This window comes from Leptodactylus fuscus, chromosome 3, assembly GCF_031893055.1.
Source record: "Leptodactylus fuscus isolate aLepFus1 chromosome 3, aLepFus1.hap2, whole genome shotgun sequence".
NCBI classification, from domain to species: Eukaryota; Metazoa; Chordata; class Amphibia; order Anura; family Leptodactylidae; genus Leptodactylus; species Leptodactylus fuscus.
Window position 1 is genome coordinate 122701886 of NC_134267.1, and position 14333 is coordinate 122716218.

Genomic DNA, 14333 nt, shown 5'->3' on the forward strand with positions numbered 1-14333 from the left:
TGGTGGAACGGGAGATTCGCATCATGGATGTGCAGCCGACAAATCTGCAGCAACTGTGTGATGCCATCATGTCAATATGGACCAAAATCTCTGAGGAATGCTTCCAGCACCTTGTTGAATCTATGCCACGAAGAATTGAGGCAGTTCTGAAGGCAAAAGGGGGTCCAACCCGTTACTAGCATGGTGTACCTAATAAAGTGGCCAGTGAGTGTATAATGTATATTTGTATTATATTCCACATATTTTATCTTCTGGATTGTTCATATTGTTGTGCTTTTATTTGCTTCTTTGTTGCACTTTTGACATCAATCAATAAATACCTTTGAAACTATAAACCTATATCCAAACAGTGTTGACTATTACACTTTTTTAAAAATATACACCATTTACACGTTCTTGCGAATAGACTGTTTTAAATCCAGTTGAAGGCTGAGTCCCCACGTTGTGGAAACGCAGCTTTATTATGTTGCAGAATTTGTTGGGTGTTTTTTGAGCCAAAGCCAAGAATGACTACAAAAGGAATGGGAAGTATATAGGAAGCCCTTATTCTGATTCCTACTGCTCAATCCACTCCTGGCTTTGGCTCAAAAAACCGCAGCAAAATCTGCAACCAAAAAAACTGCGTTTCTGCAACGTGTGGCCTTGGCCTTAAGGAGGACCATCAAGAAAGGAGTCCTTACTTTTTCAAAATTTTTGACCCAAAACCCCTTTAATTAATTAGGGACTGAAGTATTTTTCCTGGTTTTTCATACATGCTGTTTTGAGCGCTATAACAAATGTGTCTGTTCTTCATATTTTTCATGTTGTTGTTTTTTTTTTTTTTTTTTTACTAGTGCAAAGTGCTACTCAAAAAAAATAAATAAAATGGTTTTCCCTCTATACGGTTACTGTAATTTTTATGTAGGTGACACTTGTTGGAGGTGGGACTACAACCTGTGATGTGGGTGTGGTAGAGGCTTTTTTGAATTATTATTTTTAAACATTGTGTCCACCATAAGGCCTTAAGTGACATTTTAATATATATACATTTTTGGCTGATTTTACCTGTCACTGGAGCTGATACATTAGCTCCAGTTACAGATACAACTTCCTAAGGTATACTGTAGAGCTGACGTGTCTAGGACCAAGCTGCTCAAACTGCAAGCCCCTAGCAGTCATGTCCACTTCTGGGCCGAGAACACGGCACTAAGGTGGACATGGAGATGGGGGAGCTGCTTGCACGCTGGTGCAGTAGAGGTAGATTATTGGCTGCAGAGCACAGAGCAGCGCCAAGAATATTGCCCGCGATATTTAAACACTAGTATGGCGGATGTCGGGAAAGGGTTAACACTGTTCTAAGTGTCAACAAATGACCAAAATGATGCCTTAGTACTATTCCAAAACAATAGGACATCATTGATATATCTTAACCAGATCAATATCACAATGTTCATGTTTCCATCTCGTCTGAGATGACTGGGCAATTCTTCCACCAGCCCAGGAACAAATTAGCGTATGTTGCGGCAGATAGACTTCCTTGGAGCTTCTGGCAGAAGCGTCCATTAAATGTAAAATAACTTCTTCTCAAGATGAAATTAAAGCGCTGTAAGGTGAACACATTGTATTCAGAGAGGTAGTTTCCCCTCTTAGGCTAAGGCCCCACGGGAAAGAACCGTAATGTGATCACGCAGCGGTTCTTTCCGCAGCGCTTTTAAGAGAAAGTTCACAGAGTTTTCCTCTGCGGACTTTCTTTTTACCATTATATCTACGGGAAAGCCGCCGGCATTTCCGTAGATATAATTGACATACTGCGATTTGCAAATCCGCAAAAGCTTTGCAAATCACAGTGTGTCCGCAGTGCGCTTTTTTCCGCAAAGTGGCTTGGGATTCGCACGAATCCCATCCCCTTTGCTTGCACTGTAAAACACCGCGATTTTTCCTGCAACGTCTCTGCCACAGGCAAATCGCGCCATTTATGTCCCGTGGGGCCCCGGCCTTACTCAGGAAATGAAGCACAGATCCACACCCTAGATCATGGGGTATGGAGCTGTATACAGTCTCTACATCCAGGCTGGCCACCATTGTGTTGGGAGGAAGGGATATATCCTCAAGATGTCTCAGGATGTCCATCATGTCCCCGACATAGGAAGGTAAGGCCAGCACAAACAGTCTTAAGATAACATCCACATACTAATGCCTTGTGTCACACTCCGTATGCCTGAGACAATTGGATGCCAATTAAGAGGAACCAACTCCTTATGCACTTTGGGAGTGCATAGATGCTGGCCTCCTGGGGATGAAGAGGTCTCATAAACCAATATTCATTGTTATATAAAAAAACAAAAAACTTGAGAGTCTTCAGTAGTTGATACCTTTTTTTAATGGCTAACTAATAATGATGACAGATTACAAGCTTTCGAGGCTCTTGACCTCTTCCTCAGGTATAGTATACCTCAGGTTTTTATACTATATCTGAGGAAGAGATTGAGAGCATCAAAAGATTGTAATCTGTCATCATTATTAGTTAGCCATTAAAAAAAGTATCAACTACTGAAGACTCTCAAGTTTTTGTTTTTTATATTTCATACCCACTGGCTAACACAGTACAAAAACATAGTTTTTCCTTATAAAATATTCATTGTTGTCAATGAGGCTCCTTTCTAAAGCAGCTTTCAAATTGTTTATCAAGCTCTTCAGAAAATACCTGAGTAGGGTCACAATCCAGCATTCTATAAAAATCTCAATGTTTGAGTATGTTGTTACACATGTCAATGTGTTAATGTTTATTTAGAAGGACAATACTGCCCCACTTATCGAAAGGCTCAATGATAATATTAGTGTGTCTAAATTTAACAGTGCTTTGATGTGATCACTATCGAGATTGGAAACTCCACCTTTGGAATTTGTCAGCTGAGAGAGGTTATTGACAGCTAGTGCCTCATATGGTGGGTTTTTATCCTTTCAGGAGAAAGGTTAGTGAAGGACTGGATAGATATCGCCCTGCCCCATTGTGAATAGCTTCTCCAAAACGTTTAAAATGGGGAGATCCTCTAGATCCACACCACATTCTTCACATTTCCTTTTTTTTTTTTTTTTCATGATATTCACAAATTCACAACTTTCAACAAAAAAATGAGATATCCTTCATCCATGTGAATTCATCGAAGCAGGTTCTGGGGGGGAAAGGAGAAGCCCTTGGCTAGGACATCTATTTGAACTGGGGACAAGATTTTTCCAGCTAGAGTAACAATTTGGGATATATCAGTCTCATATTGTCTGTTGTGGGATGTGTTAAACTCTTTGCACGTTTGTCCACCCATTGCATTAGGGATCTTACCAAATTCAGGGTGACCCTATTTTGGGGTTTCTAGTCTTCCATGCAAAAGACATTGTGATGGGTGGGCCTTGGGCCAAGAAACCTGTCGATTCACTGGTGGTAGCAACACTGGATCCTAGAACCTCTTGACCTGTTAGCTCCCTTGCCCGTAGCTCTAGTATTTAAACTCCTAGATCTAGTGCCCGTGTCTGAATTATCAAGATCTGAAGAGGAAACGTCAGTTTCAACTAAGCTGTTTAAGAGATCTTATTTAAAAGATGTAATTAAAGATGACATTTTAATATATGTACATTTTTGGCTGATTTTACCTGTCATTTGAGCTGATGGATTAGCTCCAGTTACAGATTCCTACACTCATACTTGATACGACAATTCCCCTGTCATTTTAAGAGATGTTATTGAAAAGATGTTCTTATGCCTTGTTCTTAAAATCTGATACGTTTCTCTGGAACTGGAAATGTTTGCGATTCTTAATCAAGGCTACTAATTTCTCTATATTACTCTTCAGGGGCCTCTCCTTCTTTGAGAAATAAGGATCTGCAGAAAATTTCTTTGCAGCCTCAATGTGTTCCCTCAGTTCCCAAGAACCTGTCAAGATTTTGTTCCTCATCAACCAATCATTTATTTTTTTTCCTTTTCATTTTTTTTTCCTACCAGTATGTCTTTGGGGTATGGGAGGAAATCCATGCAACCATGGGTAGAACATACAAACTCCTTGCAGATGTTGTCCTTGGCAGAATTCAAACCCAGGACTCCAGCGCTGCAAAGCTGCAGTGCTAACCACTGAACCACCATGTTGCCCCCATCAACCAATAATTTAATTAGGTTTTATCAGGATTAGTTTTCCATTACTTCTTGTTCCCACTTTTCCATCAGTTCTGATGATCTGGGTCTTCTCACAGGTACTATGGGGTTTCTTAGACCCTTGGGAACAATACTATGAGATATATAGTTTTTGAGGCCCTGCACCTCCCACCAAGTGTGTAAAACTGCAATAGGTCTTAGTAAGCTGTTTAAAGAGGACCTTTCACCATATCTGGGCACAGGCAGTGTTATATACTGCCAGAAAGCTGACAGTGCGCTGAATTCAGCGCACTGTCGGCTTTCCGGATCCGTGCCCGGTGTAAAGCGCTATCGGTCCCGGTACCGTAGCGCTTTACAGTCAGAAGGGCGTTTCTGACCATTAGCCAGGAACGTCCTTCTGCCTCGCGGCGCCAATCGCGCTGTGCTGTGGAGCCGGGAGGAACTCCCCCTCCCTCTCCTGATAATACTCGTCTATGGACGAGCAGTGTGAGCAGAGGGAGGGGGAGTTCCTCCCCGCTCCACAGCACAGCGTGATAGGCGCCGCGAGGCAGAAGGACGTTCCTGGCTAATGGTCAGAAACGCCCTTCTGACCATAGAAGAGCTACGGTACCGGACCGTAAGCTCTTCACACCGGGCACAGGTCGGGAAAGCCGACAGTGCGCTGAATTCAGCGCACTGTCAGCTTTCTGGCAGTATATAGAACTGCCTGTGCCCAAAAGTGGTGAAAGGTCCTCTTTAACCTTCCTCTTGTGTTAGGGTCGTGACCGACCCGTTTACACTTAATCGTTGAAGTTAAAGGTAACTTATTTTCCAAGAACTCTAATTTAGTCTTGGTAAACAACTGGTCAGCATACAGCTTAATAGAATACCCAATCTAAAAAGTATAACAGTCACCAAAGGAACAAAGTCAAAGATTCATCACAGTATATAAATTGCTGAAATCTCCGCCACAAATCAAGTTATCCGATCTGGAAGGATTTATAATTAAAGAAACACATTGCTGTGGGATATTTATGTTATGCATCCACGGATTAAAAATAATTAGCAATACTATAACTTGTAGTTACTAGGAGACCTAAGTAATGGGGGATCCTTCTTCGTCCTTATTTAATATAACTGGAAATTTTAATCAAGACTAATAAAATTTTAGTGTTAGGGGCAACACGGTGGCTCAGTGGGTAGCACTACAGCCTCGTAGCGCTGGAGTCCTGGGCTCGAGTGCTGCCAGGAACAACATCTGCAAGGTGTTTGTATGTTCTCCCCGTGTTTGTGCGGATTTCCTCCCATTCTAAAAAGACATATTTATAGCAAAAAAAAATGTACATTGTGATCCCAATATGAGGCTCACAATCTACATAAGAAAAAAATAAAAATAAAAAATTGAGTGCTGCAGGAAAAGCCGAAGTGGCAACTCATTGCAATGTTATTTACAGCTTCTGCTAATATCACATCTGCCATAAAACAGATACTGTGTGATATAAATAGTGAGGGGACCCCAGACAGTATTATATGCTCCACAGCAGGCCCCGCAACAGTATTATATGCTCCACAGTAGGCCTCCCCACAGTATTATATGCTCCATAGTAGTCCCCCCACTGTATTATATGCTCCACAGTGGCACTCACACACACAGTATTATATGCTCCTACGTACGCCCCCCCCACATTATTATATGCTCCTCAGTACGCCCCCCCCCGTATTATATCCTCCTCAGTACCCCTCACACACAGTATTATATGCTCCTCAGTACGCCCCCCCCACAGTATTATATGCTCCACAGTAGGCCCCCACACAGTATTATATGCTCCATAGTAGTCCCCCCACTGTATTATATGATCCACAGTGGCACTCACACACAGTATTATATGCTCCTACATACGCCCCCCACACACAGTATTATATGCTCCTCAGTACGCCCCGCCATAGTATTATATGCTCCTCACTAGCCCCCCCATATTATATGCTCCTCAGTACCCCTCACACAAAGTATTCTATGCTCCTCAGTACGCCCCCCACACAGTATTATATGCTACTCAGTACGCACCCCCACACACACACACACACACACAGTATTATACACTCCTCAGTACGCATCCCACCCAGGATTATATGCACCTCAGTACGTATCCCCCCCAGTATTATATGCTCCTCCTCAGTACATACCCCCCCCCCCCGTATTACATGCTCTTTAGTATGCCACCCCCAGTATTATATGCTCTTCAGTATGACTCACACACACACACTATTAAACTTACCCATGTAGAGCCGCTAGGCGTCCTCCTCCTTTTGATTACGGCGCTGATGACTTGCGTCATCGCAAATGCGTCGGGGCAGAGGTCAAACTCTTCAGTCAGTGTAGGCTGTGGTCGCGCGAACACTGACTGCTTTGTGCCAAATATGTCCCTGCATATAACATAATGAAATATAGGCTGCAGAATCCATCCCATGAACAAATGCAAATCTCCTAAATAATTTAAAAAAAAACAAAAAAACAGAAAATACTTTCTCTCACTTCAGATCACAGGCCAAAGTACCACTTAATAAAGATTCCAGAGCAGAAATTCACTCCTGGTGCCACCACAAATAACATCCTAGCATGTGTATTGCAGTGTATAGTAAATGTGTGCATGCCTCTTAAGTCCTGCCAAGATTTAAAAGGGTTATGCAGTCACAGCAAGTTATCCCTATCCAAAGGATTGGGGATAACTTGCTGATCGGTGAGGGCTCCACTGCTGGGACCTCACAGATCTCAAGAAATGGAGTGGTTTAAAGCCGCTCTATTCATTTGAGATAGTTGAGTGCTTGTTTGGCTATTTCGAGTGATCGCCATTCTAATGAATGAAGTGGTGCACACTGTCCAACCAGCTGCTCCATTCAAAAGTAGGGTGCAGAACACTTAATTTCTCAAAATATATGGTAGACACCCCCAATCAGCAAGTTACTCCAATCCTGTGGTTGGAGAACTCCTTTAGGCTAAGGCCCCACTTAGCGTCCTGCTGCAAAAAAGCACTGAGGGAAAAACCGCAGTGGCAATGCATCGCAATTTTTCCCGCAGCGCTTTTAACACACAGGGGTTACCTCTGCAGACTTCCTGTTTCAATAATACCCATAGGGAAAACGCTACAATTTCCGTAGGTATAATTGACATGCTGTGATTTCTAAAACTGAGATGGTTTTGGAAATCACAATGCGTACACTGCGCGTATTTTACCACACTGTGGGGATGGGAACCACAACACAGCAACTGTAAAATACCATGCTTTTTCGTGGCGTTTCCAACATGTGGGACCCTGGCCTTCAAGGGGTTTTCCCATCTAAAAGATGCTTGGGATGTAATTTCAGAAATAACAGATGCACTGATCAAGCCCACTATTCTCGGTTATATCAAGGCTATCAGCTAAGTGCACTTTTCAGAGCTGACTGCGGGCTCCATTAGCTCTCAATCACACTGAGGAGGAAAATGACAGCTGGGAACAGCTACTGAATGCACCAGTATGGCCTCTGTTACTAGATAGCAATGATGGTAGGAAACCTAGACAATGAGCTGAAAACATTCAGGAATCATAATCAGCAACATCTGACAACCAGCACAAGATATATTGTATTGGCAGGACAGTTTCCGTATACCATAGGTATAATAGGGACAGAAAGTTCACAGAAGAAAGCTCTGCAGACTTTCTGTGAAAAGTGCTGCAGAAAAAAAAACACAATGCACTTCTGCTGTGGTCTTTTCTGCATCACTTTTTGACTGTGGCTCAGTGTTTAGCACTGCAGCCTTGCAGCGCTGGAGTCCTGGGTTCAAATCCCACCAGGAACAACATCTGCAAGGAGTTTGTATGTTCTCCCCCGTGTTTGCGTGGATTTCCTCCCATTCTACAAAGACATACTGATAGGAGAAAAAAATGTACATTGTGATCCCTATATGGTGCTCACAATCTACATGTAAAAAAAACCAAAACCTTGTTCAGACATACAGAATGGCACAGCTACAGGCATGTCTGCCTGTTTGAACATATAGCATACTGGTTAGAGCTTTTATTCAACAACTGTAACTCAGTACTTATCCAGAAGTAAGCAGTGCATACAATGGCCCATGTCTTCTAATTGTATTACATTAAGGTATGATAATGTAGCACATCTAGTTTGAGCTAATAGCTATAGTTTTTCAACTTGCTAGACAAGTGGGTGTGACTTCTTAGATAAGGTGATGTGGCTTAAATGTAACAAAATGCACTCAAATTGCACAAAAATTGCAGGGTAAAACAGTGGCTCAAAGTAAGCCAACTAAATAGTGGCATCATCTTAGACCTGGTTCACATCTACATTGGTAATCTGTTTGGGGGAGTTCACATGGGGACCCTCCCAAATGGACTACCGAACGCATTGGCAAGCGGTGTGCAGTGAGGACACACAGACTCCATAGACTATAATGGGTTCCGTGTGCTTTCTGCACGGTGTCCGCATGAGTCATGCAGACAGGAAAGTAGAATGTGAACTACTTTTCTGTCCGCATGTTCTGTGCGGAGACCATGTGGGAAAGCACACAGACCCCATTATAGTCTATGGGGTCTGTGTGTCCTCACTGCACACTGCTTGCTAATGCATTCGTTAGTCCATTCGGGAGGGTCCGCATGCGTACTCCCCTAAACGGACTAACGACACAGATGTGAACCAGGCCTTAAACTAAATATTCTGAAAATACACAAGATTATTCAGAATCAACCACTGTGATAAATCTGGTGCATTTTCAAACTGCCTATGTTTGCTTTTTTTAACTGTTAATAAACCCAGGACAGTCTTTATATTATATACATACATATACACTCACCGGCCACTTTATTAGGTACACCTGTCCAACTGCTCGTTAACACTTAATTTCTAATCAGCCAATCACATGGTGGCAACTCAGTGCATTTAGGCATGTAGACATGGTCAAGACAATCTCCTGCAGTTCAAACCGAGCATCAGTATGGGGAAGAAAGGTGATTTGAGTGCCTTTGAACGTGGCATGGTTGTTGGTGCCAGAAGGGTTGGTCTGAGTATTTCAGAAACTGCTGATCTACTGGGATTTTCACGCACAACCATCTCTAGGGTTTACAGAGAATGGTCCGAAAAAGAAAAAACATCCAGTGAGCGGCAGTTCTGTGGGCGGAAATGCGTTGTTGATGCCAGAGGTCACAGGAGAATGGCCAGACTGGTTCGAGCTGATAGAAAGGCAACAGTGACTCAAATAGCCACCCGTTACAACCAAGGTAGCCAGAAGAGCATCTCTGAACGCACAGTACGTCGAACTTTGAGGCAGATGGGCTACAGCAGCAGAAGACCACACCGGGTGCCACTCCTTTCAGCTAAGAACAGGAAACTGAGGCTACAATTTGCACAAGCTCATCGAAATTGGACAATTGAATATTGGAAAAACGTTGCCTGGTCTGATGAGTCTCGATTTCTGCTGCGACATTCGGATGGTAGGGTCAGAATTTGGCATCAACAACATGAAAGCATGGATCCATCCTGCCTTGTATCAACGGTTCAGGCTGGTGGTGGTGGGGTCATGGTGTGGGGAATATTTTCTTGGCACTCTTTGGGCCCCTTGGTACCAATTGAGCATCGTTGCAACGCCAAAGCCTACCTGAGTATTGTTGCTGACCATATCCATCCCTTTATGACCACAATGTACCCAACATCTGATGGCTACTTTCAGCAGGATAATGTGCCATGTCATAAAGCTGGAATCATCTCAGACTGGTTTCTTGAACATGACAATGAGTTCACTGTACTCCAATGGCCTCCACAGTCACCAGATCTCAATCCAATAGAGCATCTTTGGGATGTGGTGGAACGGGATGTGCAGCCGACAAATCTGCGGCAACTGTGTGATGCCATCATGTCAATATGGACCAAAATCTCTGAGGAATGCTTCCAGCACCTTGTTGAATCTATGCCACGAAGAATTGAGGCAGTTCTGAAGGCAAAAGGGGGTCCAACCCGTTACTAGCATGGTGTACCTAATAAAGTGGCCGGTTAGTGTATATCAAACATATGTAAACATATTCTGGACATATTCACAAAAGCACATATAGCAACACACTGGCTTCAACATCAAGGCTCTTCAGCTATATCACATCACATAACCCAAATTAGCCAATCAAAGCTTTCAGATCCTTCATTCCTAGCCTCACTGACATACACATAGGTCTCCATAAAAAAAAATAAAAAAAAATAAAAAAAAGCCATTAAATTTAAATCCTTAAAAACCCAGTAAAATATTCACAAAAGAAAATATGGCACCACTGGCTTCCACATCAAGGGACTTCCTCCATATTCCATCACATTACCCGTATTAGCCAATAACATAACACATAGTTTTAGACCAGGCTTCTATAACAACTCAACCATTTTAGAAAAAGTTGGCTGCATACAAGTAACAAGCAGAGTTTTTAACCACAGTGTTCAATTCTACTACTAACATATACTGCCGAGGACAAATGTAATGTTAGATAATACTAGCTACAGCCCCTCCCCCACAGCAATAACCACATTTCCATTTATAATGACAACCTTATAAAAGTAGTTCTTTTCCACTTAGGGTTTGGATGCCTTGGGAGTTTTCTGCACGTCTCCCAAAAATCCTTATTGGTAAAAATTGCACAAAGTTACACATTTTCTTGTTTTGGATATTATTCCACAATGGGCACACTCTTCACACATTTTTGACGCAATGTGCGCGTAACACTTGGTTAAACCTCATACATTTTGCTACTACAGTAAACGCTAAAGACTTTCCACACACAATTTTACAGATTTCCATTCATCCTGAGCCACAATATTTGTTCTAATACACAGTATGTTCCATAAGGACACTGAATGTGTACGATACAGAGGCTGCGGCGACTAAGGTCATCTTACTCGGTACATACACAAAGCAGGCGGTGGGTGGGGGAGACAAAAAACTATCTAACTAACCATTAAGTAAGGACAACATATTCAGGTTTTATTGATACAGTTTTTAAATCTATGGAGTGCATTGAAAAAGAGAAAGCCATCACCTGTCATGTATAGACTCTCACCCTTTCACTCCTGGTTTGGGTATCAAAAACCGCATCAACAAAACCTGAAGGTGTGCACTGTGCCACATTGTAAGATCTCAGGGCACTGCTGTTTCTTCCCCCTTGTCTCCTTGTATGTTTATTTCTCACCTCAATGTAAAGAACTGAGCACTACTCCCCGCGGCACTGAAAGGGTTAATGACCTTCTTGGTATTATTAGTCATGTTATTAGAAGGTAGAAGTCATCTCCGAGCCCATAAGACACATGCCAAGTCTCACGTCACCCACTTAATAAGACACATTCACCTAGAAAATGTCCCCACAATGAAAGTTTGTGCATAAAGTAGCAGTCAGCCAATCCCCGTATGCAAGAACAGTCTGGACACAATGCACCGAACTAAACAATATTGAGCTGTAATAACACAATGTAAGTCTATGTAATGTACTCACCGTCCAGTGCAGCAACGCGCTGAAGATTTCGCATGTCACTTGCAGCACTTCACTACTGTCGCTCTCAGTTCCATGCGGTACTGAAAGGATTGCGCGTGCGCAGTGTGTAGTTTGCTGAACCGTGAGCCGTAGTGCACTTCTTGGTACAGGAGGGGGCGCTGTTTGATATAGAAACACAGAGCGCTGTGAGGCAGACCGGGTAATGGATAGAAGAGCTATTTATTCATTGCCATGTGGATAGTGAGAGAAGGGACAGGAACTCTACTATACCAGCCTGTACAAGAGGCTTTACCTAATGGAGTCCTCCTATTCTTGAGATTTCAGATGTGGAGAGCTGTCACTTAGAGAACAATGCTGTTCTTAGCAGCCATGACTACTTTATCGCAACCAATACGCTGGGAGCCATTTATCATAGAATAAACGTGAACAGACTTTTGTCAAGGACAAGATATTTGTATAACCTACTGCCATGGATGGGTTTCTTTCTGTGCTCCAGTTTTCAGTCAGCTTTCACTTTGTTGGAATAGCCAAAAATTGGACAAATGTCTGTGCACAGAATGACAGGTTTAGAAAAAGGGTCTAAAACCAAACGGTCTTCATTGTCTGTCCAATCACAGCGCGGCTTTCATATTGTGTTCTGCTTCTGGAAAATGAAAGTTGCATTGGGATTGTTTGCTATGGTCAACTAAGGGCTAAAAAAGAAGTTTTTTGGAGCTCATCACGCATAGTCCTCAGTTCTGTTCGGGGTGCACGATAAGCTTTCGGACCAAAAAAAAGCCAGGAAATAGTAACAAACATGAAGAAGAATCGGCATCGCTAAGAGCTAAGTCTAGGTTCACACCTGTGCCCGAACTCTGCCTGGGGATTCCATTCCATACTGAGGGTGTAGGAAAAGTCCCTTTTTCAGTTTCCCCATCTCTGAGGCATCTGGGCAATGGTTAGCTGTGTTGAGAGCTGTTCAGAAGGCAATCTGGGGAAAGAGCACCTGAAAACAAGTCCTTACTAGAGATGAGCGAATAGTATTCGAAAGTGCAGTTTCGAATACCTCGCTCCATAGGAATGAATAGGAGCGGCCGGCTACTGGCGCTTAACCTCTTGCAGTTCGCCCACTCCCATTCATTCCTATGGGAGCGAGGTATTTGAAACTAGGTTTCCAATACTATTCGAATCAACTCTAGCTTACGCCGTGATTGTCAAGCCACGGTCACTTTTGGAGCATTTTAAATGTTAAACTGGTGGCAGTGCAGTATATGGTTAACCCTTAACCTTTTCGCTGCCAAGGGTCTCTGGAAATTTTGCACCTCCAGTAGCCAGAGCAATTTTCACAGTTTTGAGATGGACAAATCAAACATAAATTGCAACATTAACCCCTTAGCGACCTTTGACGTACTATTACGTCATGGACGCGAGGTACTTCGCGCACCATGAAGTAATAATACGTCATGGTTATAAACAGCCTCCGTGTCTCAAGACACGGAAACTGTAAGAAGGTTGCTGCTGTCCATGACAGCAGACAACTTTCTTTACATGAATCGGAAGATTTAACCCCCTCCCTGCCACGTGGATCGCTGCAATTGGATGATTGCTTCGCAATGTCCAATTGCAGCTTGCCGGCACAGATCCAATGATCTGTGCCGACAGATCGGTACAAAAGTGACAGTGATTGGAGCTACACCTTGCACCAATCCCTGTCGAGTGTTTGGGGGGCGTACAGTGGTGCGACCCCCTCCAGATGTTTTAATTGGTCAATCTGCCAGCATCATGGCAGATTGACCAATCAATGGCGTGCAGGGCAGTGTAAACTTCGGGCACTGCTCTGCTTACATCACTCCCTCTGGGAATTGCGAGCAGAACAGAACCCGTGCTGCCCTGTGCGTGAGATTGCTGCGTTACCACTGCGTCATACCTCGATCAGATTCTGCCGGACGTCCTAGGTCCCCTCCCAGCCAGCCCTCTACTACCCATCTCTCCCCTCTGCCGTCTCCCGTCCCCCCTCCCATCTCCTCTCCACCCTTTCCTGACCGAGGCATCTGAGACTGTCTGGCTCCTCCAGCTTCTGGGTCCTAAACTCTGCATTCTGTGCAGAAAAGAGACTCACTTCCCTCCCCTTTTTGAGAAAGCCCTTTTTGGCATTTCTCCAAATTTTTTTTTTTTTTTTTGTTAGGTATTTTTGCATTTTTTTTTCCTTTTCTTTTTTTTTGTTTGTGCACAAGCTTTTTTTTTTTGTAAAACTCGCCACCGCAAATTGACCAGTAATAAAATATACGTTATTGGTCACATTTGTGGTTTTTGGCTCAGTTTTTTTTTTCTAGTAGGTAGAAAAGAGAATTTTGTTTGTGCACAAGCTTTTTTTTTTTGTAAAACTCGCCACCGCAAATTGACCAGTAATAAAATATACGTTATTGGTCACATTTGTGGTTTTTGGCTCAGTTTTTTTTCTAGTAGGTAGAAAAGAGAATTTTGTTTGTGCACAAGCTTTTTTTTTTTTAAAACTCGCCACCGCAAATTGACCAGTAATAAAATATACGTTATTGGTCACATTTGTGATTTTTGGCTCAGTTTTTTTTTCTAGTAGGTAGAAAAGAGAATTTTGTTTGTGCACAAGCTTTTTTTTTTGTAAAACTCGCCACCGCAAATTGACCAGTAATAAAATATACGTTATTGGTCACATTTGTGATTTTTGGCTCAGTTTTTTTTTTTAGTAGGTAGAAAAGAGA

At 42.8% G+C, this 14333-nt stretch overlaps 1 protein-coding gene across 1 annotated transcript in view; it reads right to left on the bottom strand.

Annotated features, from left to right (window-relative positions):
* Positions 1 to 11663, bottom strand: part of MRAP2 (melanocortin 2 receptor accessory protein 2) — a 48984-nt gene extending 37321 nt beyond the window's left edge. The window contains exon 1 of the mRNA XM_075269532.1: positions 11617 to 11663. The gene's annotated coding sequence lies outside the window, so the exon portion shown is untranslated. The remainder of the gene's footprint in view (positions 1 to 11616) is intronic.
* Between the last annotated feature and the right edge of the window lie 2670 nt (positions 11664 to 14333).